Consider the following 12,361-nt stretch of genomic DNA (forward strand, 5'->3'; position numbering starts at 1 on the left):
TTGAATCGGAGATACCAACATTTGCTGCTGTGGAGTCAACCAAGAGTAAAGGGAAGCCTAACCTAGGTTCCAATAAGGCATATTCCAAATCGTCTTTCTCATGCAAGTTATCCAACCCATAAACATAGCACCCTTCCACAGTTTATAAACAAATTTCAATTCTCAATCTCGTCGGCATTTCCTTTGTCTTTGTTTTTGTCATTGCCTTTGCCAGCGCTTTGCTAACTGCTAAAATAAATAACCCAAACTTAACGTAAACACAGCTTCCGCTTGGAGACCAAACCACGGCCAACTTATTGCGCTTCAATCAAAAACTGCATCGATCAGCATAATTGAATTTCACAATGCAGTGGAATAATTTCAGCATAAAGCTTTTATCAAAAGTTCAGAAAGTGTCAAAGAAAAGCTTCTGGCCGAGGTTTATTGGATTAGGATTCAGAATTTGAAGATCAGTCTGATTCGGGAGGATTAAAAGAACGGTTATGAAATGTATAAATAGATAACAATAAGCGTCTTGTAATAAAGTGATAAGTTGAAAAGTTTAACACCAATAAAAATATTAAAAAATAAAAAATTATTTTTTTAAATAATTTATACCGCAAAAAGTTAATTTGCACACAAGCTGATCGCAGACCTGAACAAAAATGTCGATATTGCTCAGTATCAAATCCTAGTTTAGGAAGTTGTCAACCTTTCATGGCTCTGTCAGTTATTCAACGGTTCGATTTCACAAAACACAATCGGTTGTGCATTAATTTTCTGAATTCAGTTCACCCACTTAAGAAGTGCAAAGCAACAAAGTGTCACGTTTGAACAGGCGAATCAATTATATGGCAGAGAACTTAGCAGAGCATTGCCGTTTACACAGGGAAGAATCATATTTGAATATAACTACTGTACGGAAGATCGACTGCGTAGTACGGCACAAAGTCCACACGTCAATTCATTCAATGATTATATCAATTTCATCATATCAACCCGATTATGAAGTCAATTATGCCCAATGGAGGTTTGCAGGAAACATTGAATTGACAGACCCTCGTTTACTGAATGGCGCAGAATCCTTCAAGCTTCTGAGCGTAGAGCAAATAAAATTGGATTCTAAACATCCTGAACTCCAGAAAAAGTTATTAGGATAGATTGTATGCAGCATCATTGTTAATGACAATATATGTTCTCTCTACTCTCTGGTGGAAAGTTCTTGGGAATTGGAAAACGTTCCGGAGAGATCGAAGACTGTTTATACAGCTGAACAAATGGCTTGCGAGCAGCACTTTGAGAGAACCGTATACGTCTGGTCTTTGATGTGAAGTTGACATTTAAGAAAGATTCAAGTGCTTTAGGCTTATCCTTCGAAACGACAAAGCGCAGCTTGCCAACAATCGCGAAGATTGAGGATAGGGACTTCCAACTTATCGTATGGAGTTAGAAATCCATTCAAGCTCTCCAAGCCTATCGCCTCAACATTGTCAGGCATGGGACAGCCTTTGCTCCGTTTTTCGCCCTCCGATGCCTCTTTGAGCTTAAAAAAATTTACGCTGTCACATCCTGTTGCATCAAATGTGATTTCAAGCGACTTCTATGTCGACGATATGCTTACAGGAGCGAACAGTATGGAAGAGTTGGAGGTAATTCGGAAAAAGGGACGAAAATTTCGTAGTTAGGGGGCTTCCGTCTAGCCAAATGAACAACAAATCACCCAAGTTTGATGATCACAAAAATCTTTTATATTTAACACTTTTCAGTTACAACGCTTAAGATGAGATAGAACCGTTATAATGATGCGTTTAATTATAGCTTGGAGAATTCGTTTCTGTTGGTGGAAACCAACTAAACGCAACATTTTGACAGTAACACAAGGGCAAAACTCTTGCTTCAGGAACTGTGGCGACCAAAATAAGATTGGGATGAATCGGTTCTCCAATCGTTCCAGATGGAACGAGTGGAAGAAGAATTTATAAGCAATTGACAAGATATCTATTCCTCCATATATCTGTCTGTCAGTCTATGACAATCTTCAAATTCACAGATTTGCTGATGCATCTATCCACGCCTACGATTGTTGCATTTATATTCGTATCGTGGCTGGGACAAATAGGTAGGCAACAAACAAAATCAATTCCAAGGCTCGAGCTGTATGCATCACATCTGCTGGCAAAGCTATCGCCTTTCCTTAACAAATTAGAGTTTGAAAACATTAACTTCTGGTCGGACTCCCAAGTCACATTATACTGGTAAAGAGGGATCCGTCCACTTTAGCAAACATTTGTAGAAAATAGAGTTCTGAAATCCAAGAACTGCAGCTTGGCGTCATGTTCCCACGGAAGAGAATCCAGCTGATTTAGTATCACGTGGAACAGATATCGAGGGTTTAAGGTGCACTCATTGGGAGAATGGACCGGATTTCTTACTCCGAAGTGCAAGCGAGTGGCCTCGTTCGCATCAGGGTGAACATTCACCAGAGGTACAATTGCCTGAAATCAACAAATCCGTGGCAATATGTTACGTCACAGCAAACTAACCAAATGTCGTTATTGAGCTCATTGGAAAATGTTCATCATTAAATAAACTCCTGCGGCATAAGTAAATCGATTTGTTCAAGGGAAGAAGCGTTAGGGCGAGGTCGTTATTTTGGTTCAAAGAATTAAAAAAATCGGAGTTGGGTTCAGAATATGTGAAGTTGGAGAAAACATATACCCACCAGCGAGCTAGAAGGAGTCACGTTTAATTTAATCCGAGTTGGGGGGAGATTATTAAATGTACCAGTTCCGTAGGATTCCAAATTTCCACTATTACTGTCCTCAAAATCAAAATTTGTTTCGCTTTATCTACGCAACCTCCATCGGACTCATTAGGTGAGTCCGGCTTCAAGGTGATGATATCACTTTTGAGACAACAGATATGGCTAATTGATGCGCGAAGAAGCATTCACGAAAATTGTCCGTAGCCAGTGCTAATGAATGTCAATGGGTAATTTGCCAGCTAATAGGGTCAGAATAACATGCCTGGATGACTATGGCTGGGCAACGATCCCGGACATCTGTTAATAGGGCCTCTGATCATGCTGCCGCAATAATCGAAGTCAGGAGGATTTTTCAGCAAGGCCAGCTGCGAGTATCTGAAGCGGTGGCGAATGCTGTCTGATCTCAATTGGTCCAATGACACACCGCCGGCCTGCAGCATCGGAATAAATGGAGCGTCGGAGGCCGCGATCTAGAGGTCAGGTGTTTGGCGCTCGTTCACGAGGAACATTTGCCGTAACGGTGGCTAACAGGGCGTGTGGTGTCAAAAACAACCGGCGCGGACCGCAGAGTGCGTGTAGCGAAGCGCGCTATCCACAAGCTGGCGTTGCTGCCGATAAACAATGTTCCGATCGAGGAGATTAAAGCAGCGGAGGCCTTCAACGGAACCAGAATGTTGGAGCAGTAGCTTAAGTGGTTTTGTTAAATGTTAGTTAGAATAAATACTGAAGTTATATGAAGATTAAATGTATAGAAGCCAATGGAAGAAACTCTTGGAAAAGCGTGAGAGCAAAACCCACTCGGCTATGCGCTAGTTTGAGAGCCACTGATGAGCTTTTGGCCCATCGCATCGTTTTGCAGTTCGGATGCTGCTCGACAAGGACAGTCGCAAAACTGATGTTCAAAGCTGCGCCCGTGCGAGAAATTCGGAAAACGATCTTCGCTGGTTTTATTCTTTCTCGGTTGAAAATGCCCTAGCTAGGCCGCTAGTCGCCAGTACCCAATATTTTTAATAATAATCTTGGGGAAAACTCTCCCGAAGGGAGAGGCGTCGCTTAGTTTGTTTATTTGTTTTTCTTCAATAGGAATCTTTGCAGTAAGTTTGAGAAGTAAAGGAGGCTGATTTGTCGGATTCACTATTGAGTAGTGGGCTTAGATCAATGTGTGCGACGTCAATCTAACAGTTTTTTCGGCCATTTTGGCGAGGCGCAAAACATAAATGAGAACTGGGGGAGTGATGTGATGTAAGGCAGACATTCGGCACTCAAGGCTGCGAGGAGTGTTTTGGTGATTGCAAAGTAGGTCAGAGCAGGCAGTTTTTTAAGGTCTGTTAGCCAGTATGCTGGACTACCAGGAGAAATATGGTCAAGTTTGTTGTTATTATAGTGTTCTATAGCTGCATCCCTTTTGGGCTTACGAGGCGCGATCCCCAATGTGTGTGCTTAGCGTTGTAGCCTATTGCAGCTATGGAGTGGTCTTCAAGTAATTTGAAAAAAGTAAGGAATTGATCTTACCAATGAGGTCAGTTCATTCACTAGACCGCTTGAGCAGTATTTAATGCCAGAAGCTGGAACCTATTGAAGTGTTTGGCGCTTCGCTGAGGCTGAACGTTCGCGTTCCCATTGTTGTTGTATCTGCCGTTGCGGTAGTTATTAAGGTCACTGTACTTGTCACTGTCGATAAGCGAAGTAAATTTCGGGAATGTTTAGCGAATTTGTTGTAGTAGTTTTGACTTGCTGAGATTGGTTACTCAATGATAATGAACGAAAGCAAGAGCGCGCTATTTCTGTTGGTAGAAATGCATTTTCTGCATTAGTAATATTTGCGGGTTGTGGAAGAAGAGATTTTGAAGATATTTGAAGAGATTTCCGGCGTTCGTCTTGCTCTCGCTTGCACTGTGAGCGAATATCGTTTTGGCTCATAGTTATTTTAGGTGTTTTTTTTTTCATTATTTGAGAATAATTAGGAATCACAAACTATATTAGCACTTAGCGTCTATTTCGCCTTATTTGGAGACGGTGATATATTGTTCTGTTAATTAAGCTTTCACTACACTGTTAAATCGATTCCTTTTCGCCGAGCTGGGTTTAAACACGTCCGTCACTGTTGAAGACAACGAACATAAATAATTGGATATTTTATACTGATTGGTGGAAGTATTAACCAATCATGCAATGGTTTTCAATCTAGTTTGTAAGTAAAATTTTTAATGAAATCCAGATTGCAAGGTATTGAAAATTTTATTTTACTATGTGGAAACTATGAGGTATTATAAATTTATCTGTTTGTAGATTAATTCTAACCAAGCCATTGGTCCTGATTGTACCGCATCCAATGACTTTTATGTTAACAATATTTTCCTTTTGTTTGCTTTGAATACATCAGAATTTTCTTTTATCAAGGAAATGTCTGCTCCTGTATCGTGCAAAAATGTTAGATATTTTTTTTTTGCTACTTGAATTTTTAATTACGACTTAAGACTAGGATTAGTAGTGTATACTTTAGAACTTCTTTTAGAGTTTTTGAAGGGTTTTTGGCCTGGTTATTTTGGCCTCTGCTTGAGTTACCATGGCATATAGAGATTTCTCTATATTGGCCTCTTCCCCTATTGTTGTAGTAACTTCCACCTCCACGGTAATTCCCATGCTTGCCACTATAATTGTGGTGTCTATAGTACAGGACAGTATTTATTTATTCAGTTGCACCTGTGCCACTATTTAGAAATTTCGACATAGCATCATCCCCAGAGTGTTAAATGCGCCAGCCTCCATGATAAGTTTAACCTTATCGATAGTACAGTTCTTCGTTATTGCTTCAAGTGAAAGTGTTGTGATGTACTATGTTGCCAAGTCTGAGGACAATCCACCATTTATTTATGCTCCTTATAGGGCCTTTGCCAATTTTTCTACTTGTTATATGTACTGATAAGCTGTTTTTGTTGGAGATTTGGTAATTTTGCCGAAATGACATCTACGGATTATCCCATGACCTTATCAATAGCCGAGTCGATTTGGCCTAGTGCGGCTGTCCGTATGAGCGTCGAGATCTCAGAAACTCAGAAACAGAAGGTGTGAGATTCAGCACACAGATTCTTGAGAAAGAGACGCAGCTCAAGTTTGTTGAACCGTGCTGACACGCCCCCTCCAATGCCCACAAACCGCACAAAACTGCCACGCCCACACTTTTGAAAAACTTTTGGATATTTTTTTATCGTTTTATTACTTTTGTCAATTTACATCGATTTGCCAAAGAATTTTGAGACGCCCATTCTAAGGCCCTACAACAGCCCAAAACTTCCACGCCCACATTTTTGATATCCCAGAAAAATTATGAAATTCTGCGTTCGCATTTACACTAGCTGAGTAACGGGCATCTGATAGTCGGGGAACTCGACTATAGCGTTCTATCTTGCTTTAATTCTATACCAAAGATTAATAAACAAAAAAGGAATAAAAATAACAACATAAAGTATTAACACAATAAATGAACTAATTATGACGCAGGATTAAAGCTAAATAGCTAAAATTCTTCCAGTCTACAATAGGACAATCTAATATAATAATAAGAATCAACAATAAGTGTTCGGTTTCAGTAGAGGCTTAAGAGCCAAATGGCTAAAACTTTACCAGCAGCATCCATATATACAACCTTTGGAGTTTTAGATCGCAATTTTTTTTTCAAACGTACTTTAGTTGATGAACGTGTGGAGAACTTGGGGACGAACGTCTGATGTTTGCCGTCTGATGTCTGATAAAAATACTGTAGCGAACTACGTGTATTACTTTCCTGAGCAGATGGTAAAATGTAGCTGGATTATGGATTATTGTCCGCATTCGCAGGAGAAAATTATTTAGAGCTGGTGTACTTGGTGACAGCCTTGGTTCCCTCACTGACAGCATGCTTGGCTAACTCTCCAGGCAGAAGCAGGCGAACAGCCGTTTGGATTTCCCGACTGGTGATGGTCGAGCGCTTGTTGTAGTGAGCTAGACAAGACGCTTCGGCAGCAATTCGCTCGAAAATATCATTTACAAAGCTGTTCATTATGCTCATCGCCTTCGACGAAATTCCGGTGTCAGGATGGACCTACTTGAGAACCTTGTAAATGTAAATGGCATAGCTCTCCTTCCTTTTGCGCTTCTTTTTCTTGTCGGTCTTGGTTATGTTCTTCTGAGCCTTGCCAGCCTTCTTGGCTGCCGTTCTACTAGTTTTCGGAGGCGTTGTTCACGTTACTTATATTTTCACAAACACAATTCACTCATCGGACCCGCTGGTTCCGGCTACCAATTCTTGGTAGATTTAGGGAGGGGAATAATTACTATCGTCACTACTCGCTCGGCACGTATCAATCACTTATTTAATGCGGGTGCTAGGATTGATCTACACAAACAATACATTATAAATTTTAATTTTATACATAAAAGAAACTTAAAAACTGATAAAAATTGGTTCTGAACAGGTTCATGAAACTTATCCGAACTGATCGTACAAGTTTAAATTGTTTAAAAATCGATTTTGTGTTTGTGGCCCTAAAAGTAAAATTATTTGAACCCAATAGACTTAATGTAAAAAATAACTTTTTTTTTAAACAATAATTATTTTTTCAACTTGGAGGCATTACAGTTTGGGTACTTTAGTTCGAGTGCGGGAGGTTTGGGATTTATATTTTTGTGGGGTTTCTTTGTTTTTCTTTTAGTTGTAATTTTTCCAAAACTTATGTTTCCAAACTAGAGAAAGAAAGCGCCGCAGTAACAAATTTTTATTTTAAAGAGGTGGGCTAACGAAATTGGGTGTATTTTAAATGTGGCCAATCGAAAAAAAATTTTTGTTAAAGGTTTTTTAAAGGGTGGGCAAACGATAAAAACTAATAATAATGGTTGGGCAAACGTTTTTTGTTGATAATATTTTGTTTTAAGAGATGGGCAAACGATTTACTCTCTGATTAGACCGAGGTAAACTTAAAAGCCTTATATTTTCTAAAGTATACATTTTTTCAAAATTCTAAAGGATGGGCAAACGATGTTATTGCGATTAAAAAAAAAAAATTTAAATTTTTGATTTTCGAAAATTTTTGAACTTTTTCGAAAATTCATATCTCAAAAACTGGACGTGGGCAAAAAAAACTAATTGGTGGCAAACATGGGCAAAAAATGGGCAAACGATTCCAGCTTTCAAATTTCAAAAATTAGATTTTTCCGACCCCAGCTTCCTTGAGCTGAATAATTTTCCAATCGCACAATCGCTTAAACTTCTCTCCTGCTTTTTCTGTTCTGCTTAACACTCAGTATGCATGGCGGGGGCAATGTAGAAAATGTTGAGTGAAATATATCAATTTCTTCTACTGAGATCTCGTTTTCTTTTAGATTCCTGGTATGGCTTAGTTTTTATTAAGCTAACTGCTAAAGCTTCATGTTAGCGAATTTATTAAAATCAGAGAATCTAAGAAGCTTTTTAGGTTTTCAGCCTTTCCATCGAACTTTGGGATGAATGATGTGGCTAGTTTTGGAAATTCAATCGGTGTGACTTCTTTGACTAAAGAATTTTTTTTTTATGATCTGACTTATTTATTGACTAACTATGTCGACTATTTGATTATACTGTGTTACTACCGTCTTTATATGGTTTATTAATACATCGGTTGTTATTACAGTATCTTTATTGATGCATTTATATGCTCTATCAAGTTTGTCTTTGACTCTGTTAATTTCCTTAATTATTCTACCCATTCCATACTTTTTAGGAATGTTTACTGATTAAAAGTTATATCGTATACATTTTTTGAGTATTTTTATTTAACCTATTTGTTTATTATTTTGACATTTTCAACATGGTTAATTTTTTTTTTACATATATATGTCTAAATTTTGTCTAGATTGTTTCCTCTACTTATATATTTATATCTTTTTTAGACACTTATTGTGTGTATTGTTTATTTTTGTGAATGCACTTATTATAATAGCATTCACATAATAATTATACATAATACGATATTAACTATTTTTAAATTGGTTGTTTAGAGGTGGAACTTTATGAATTACAATTGCGGTCCACCGTTAAACCCACATTTGGGTATGAATATTCTTATTCGGTTATCGTTCATATGCTCAATTTTAATGTTGCTCAATTTCGTTCAAGTTTAAGGGCATAAGTCGTAGTGCATTTTGACATGTATATATAATGCTAATATAAATATCAATATGCTAAGGAAGGCGTGTTGTGTGTGCTTATGCTTATGCCATTCATGTATTCAGGTATTTGGCTGTAGCCAAGAATGCAGCTTAAGAATGCTGACACTTGGATTAAAGTCCAGCGTCTGTATAGTAAAAAAGTTTTTGTTTCGAGTCGAAAAAATGATTCGTATTTGAACTAAGATCAACGCCGAAATAAATTAAAACTCCGAATGAATCCGCTTTGCGTTTTTATTGATTGAATATCAGCTTAAGACTGAAACAATTGGTGTGAGAAAATCTTAGATGTACTGGGTCGTTTACTTGATCTGCGCGAGAGCGCTTCTTGCTTATGCTTACGTGGCTATATCCCTGCCTAGTGGCTGAGTTTTGATTACGGCTTGAGTGGATGCGCAATAGCGAGAAATGTTTGACCGCGGCCGGTCTTTTGTATAAGTGAATTATGAGAAAGTCATAATTACGTTACTATATCCCCATTGCAACAAATTGTTACAATGTTTTGGCAGCTATTCTTTATCATTGATATAAGCAAACTTATACACTAAAATCTGTCTGTCTGTCGGTCTCTTTGTCTTGTGGGCGTTAAAACAGCCGAGTCAATCTGACTCTGACCGTCTGCCCGTCCGTAGAAACGTCGAGATCTCATGAACTATATAAGCTAGCTAGTAAATTAAGCATACAGTTTTCAGAGTCATAGACGCAGCGCAAGCTTGTTGATATTTTGATATTTTTTTATATTTTTATTGGTCTCGTAAATTTCTATCGATTTGCCAAAAAATTTTTTGCCACCCCTCTAACGCTCTAAAGCCGCCAAACCGGTCACGCCCACACTTTGGAACCATTTTAAATTTATTTCTCATTTTATTCTCATTTTTAAATCCCAGTAAAATTGTGAAACTTCGCGTTTGCATTCACACTAGCTTAGTAACGGGTATCTGATAATAGGTGAAGTCGTCTATAACATTCTCTCTTGACTTTTATTAAAAATGATAGTTTTCAAATCTAAATCTAACTAGTACTAGAAAAATAGAAAATATTTTCCGTATAATCTCTTCTGTCGTGTTGACCGTAGTGTGGATTAAAACTGTTTAATTTCTATGTTGATTGGGACCAGAAATTTTTCTGCTAACACTGATGTTATGATAAATATTTAACGTAACATATGTTCTTACAAAAAGTTCTGTAAGCCTATTTCGCAGGGCGGCGATGCCAGTGACGCTGACTATGCATTTATTTGATGGCCTCAAAGTGGGTGTTCGTAATACCCATGCACTTGTGCCTGGCTGTTTTAAAAACGTAAACATTGCAACAGAGTAACCTAACCATAGTTATATACAGTGGTTTTGCACTATGCAGCCACTTTTTTGGTGCCGGCAAAAATTGCCCTCTGTTCGCTTTTTTACGCTGAGAGCATAAGAAATCTAAAAATAGAATTTCCTTGCTTGTGTGAGTACAACAATAGACGAGAACGTGTATGTGTGCGTGTTGTGCTAGAAGACGATTTTCGGGCCGAAATCAATTCTGATCCAAGAAACGAATTTACATACATAATTGGAGTTTTGTCCAAGTTTCTATATATATGATGAAAAAAAAAATAATTAAAAATTAACGCAGTGACTAATATAATTTTAAAGAATTTACGTTTGTTAAAATCGCTGCTCGAATTAGCTACCGTTTATATTTATGTTGATAATTAATTATATGTAATGTACAAAAATTTGAGAGAGCGTAGAGCCACCTTTGGCCACGCCGAAAAAATCGTGTGCCAAAAATTCGCATCTTGTTACTCCTAGAGTCTTTGGTCCCACAATGTAATCAATGTGTACATAAATATTTTGGAATGGTGCAGACATATTGGTACAGTGGGTATCCAATGTGGGTGGTGCTTCCTTTTGAAAAATAACTTAGTATTATAAAGTTAGTTTCTGTTATATTCCCTTTATATTTGACCTATTCTATTTTTATTGAGATATTAGTGTGTAAGTTTTTGTGTTGATTTTTTAATGAATTTTCATAATAAACACATAAAAACGTGCTATAGCTTTTTTAACCGCATTTAAAAAAAAATTAGAATAAGTATTCAATTTAGAATGCATTTATCTTTTTTTTATATATTTAATGCCATAAATAAATATTAGAGAACAAACTTATTTTATCATTCCAGTAAAATAAAATGATAATGTAAGAAACTAAATTGTATATATATGTGGGAAATGAACCAGATCAGCGAACTAAAATGATCGATAACACAGAGAGCAAGAGAGTAACGCGCAGTGGCAACGCTTATTAACGGAAAGAACAAAAAGAGGACTTCGAGTAGAATGGTGAACGAGAGCAGTCGCAAGTTTTTCAATCGCACTATATACTTACGCAACTAGAGCCAAACAATTGTCATCAAACAATTAAATTATAATAACTATTGTCATCAAACATAATAAAGTGTACTATAACCAATTGTCATTAAACAATAAAGTAACACATTATAATAGAAACTTACTACAATTTGGGGGCTCGTCCGAGAAGGCCCAAGTTGTGTATGCATAAGTGCGAATTTAATGAGTGCGAGCGAGACAGAACGTGACGCCGCATCGATTAAAAGGAAAACGACAACGACGCAAGAGGAGTCGCGGTGAAGCTGAAGCAATTAGAAGTCAATCGACGACGGCGTGCAAGAGGCGTTTGTGACGCAGTGTTCATCGGAAGACTTCAGAGGACGGAGGCCGAAAGGTGTTGGAGATTCCGTATCTAGTGCTCGAAGAAAAACGGCAGCAGCCAAAGGTGTTGGAGACGCTGTGTTTATTCAAAAGTGCAACGGCGGTGACCAATAGTTGAAGGCCACGCCGTAGAAATTGCAAGCAGACAATTGAAGAAGAACGGCAATACGACAGTTACGGTGTATCAGAAGAAGAAGAACGGTGAAGCAATCAGAAAAACGACGGTCGCTTCAGTGGCAGAGGAATCAGAAGAAAAATAACGGCGCAACGAAATACGCCGCCACATATACGAAGGCGATCGAGCGGCAACAGCGACGAGAGAGGCGAAGCAACAGAGAAAGAGGCGAGGCAGTAGGAACGAAAGAGGCGAGGACAACGAAGAGGCGCAAACGACGCGGCAAGTTGTGTATCGTTTGCTGTTAACATAGATTTAACAGAGTTGGCTAAGTAGTTTTGAAAACTTTAAAGAGAGGGTATGTTAAGTAGTTTTGCAGCTTGACGCAAAGAATATACAGTTGATTTTATTTCGTATTAAGAATTTTGTACTGATAAATTTTATATTATTTAGAATGGATCGGGTTGAAATTCTTGAGCTGCGCGTTGATGACCTACGAAATAAGCTGTCTGAGTTAAATTTGCAGACAAGTGGTACTAAAAGCATGCTGCAGCAGTGGCTCCTTGCTCACTACAGATTAAACAATGAAGGACAAAACATTTCGGA

At 38.0% G+C, this 12,361-nt stretch overlaps 1 pseudogene, besides 1 other annotated feature; it reads right to left on the reverse strand.

Moving 5' to 3' along the window:
* Positions 1–6,590: 6,590 nt before the first annotated feature.
* Positions 6,591–6,981, reverse strand: CR40461 (annotated as a pseudogene).
* Positions 6,982–9,057: 2,076 nt separating this feature from the next.
* Positions 9,058–9,393: a mobile genetic element.
* Between the last annotated feature and the right edge of the window lie 2,968 nt (positions 9,394–12,361).

This window comes from Drosophila melanogaster, chromosome 2R (assembly GCF_000001215.4).
Source record: "Drosophila melanogaster chromosome 2R".
Classification (NCBI taxonomy): domain Eukaryota; kingdom Metazoa; phylum Arthropoda; class Insecta; order Diptera; family Drosophilidae; genus Drosophila; species Drosophila melanogaster.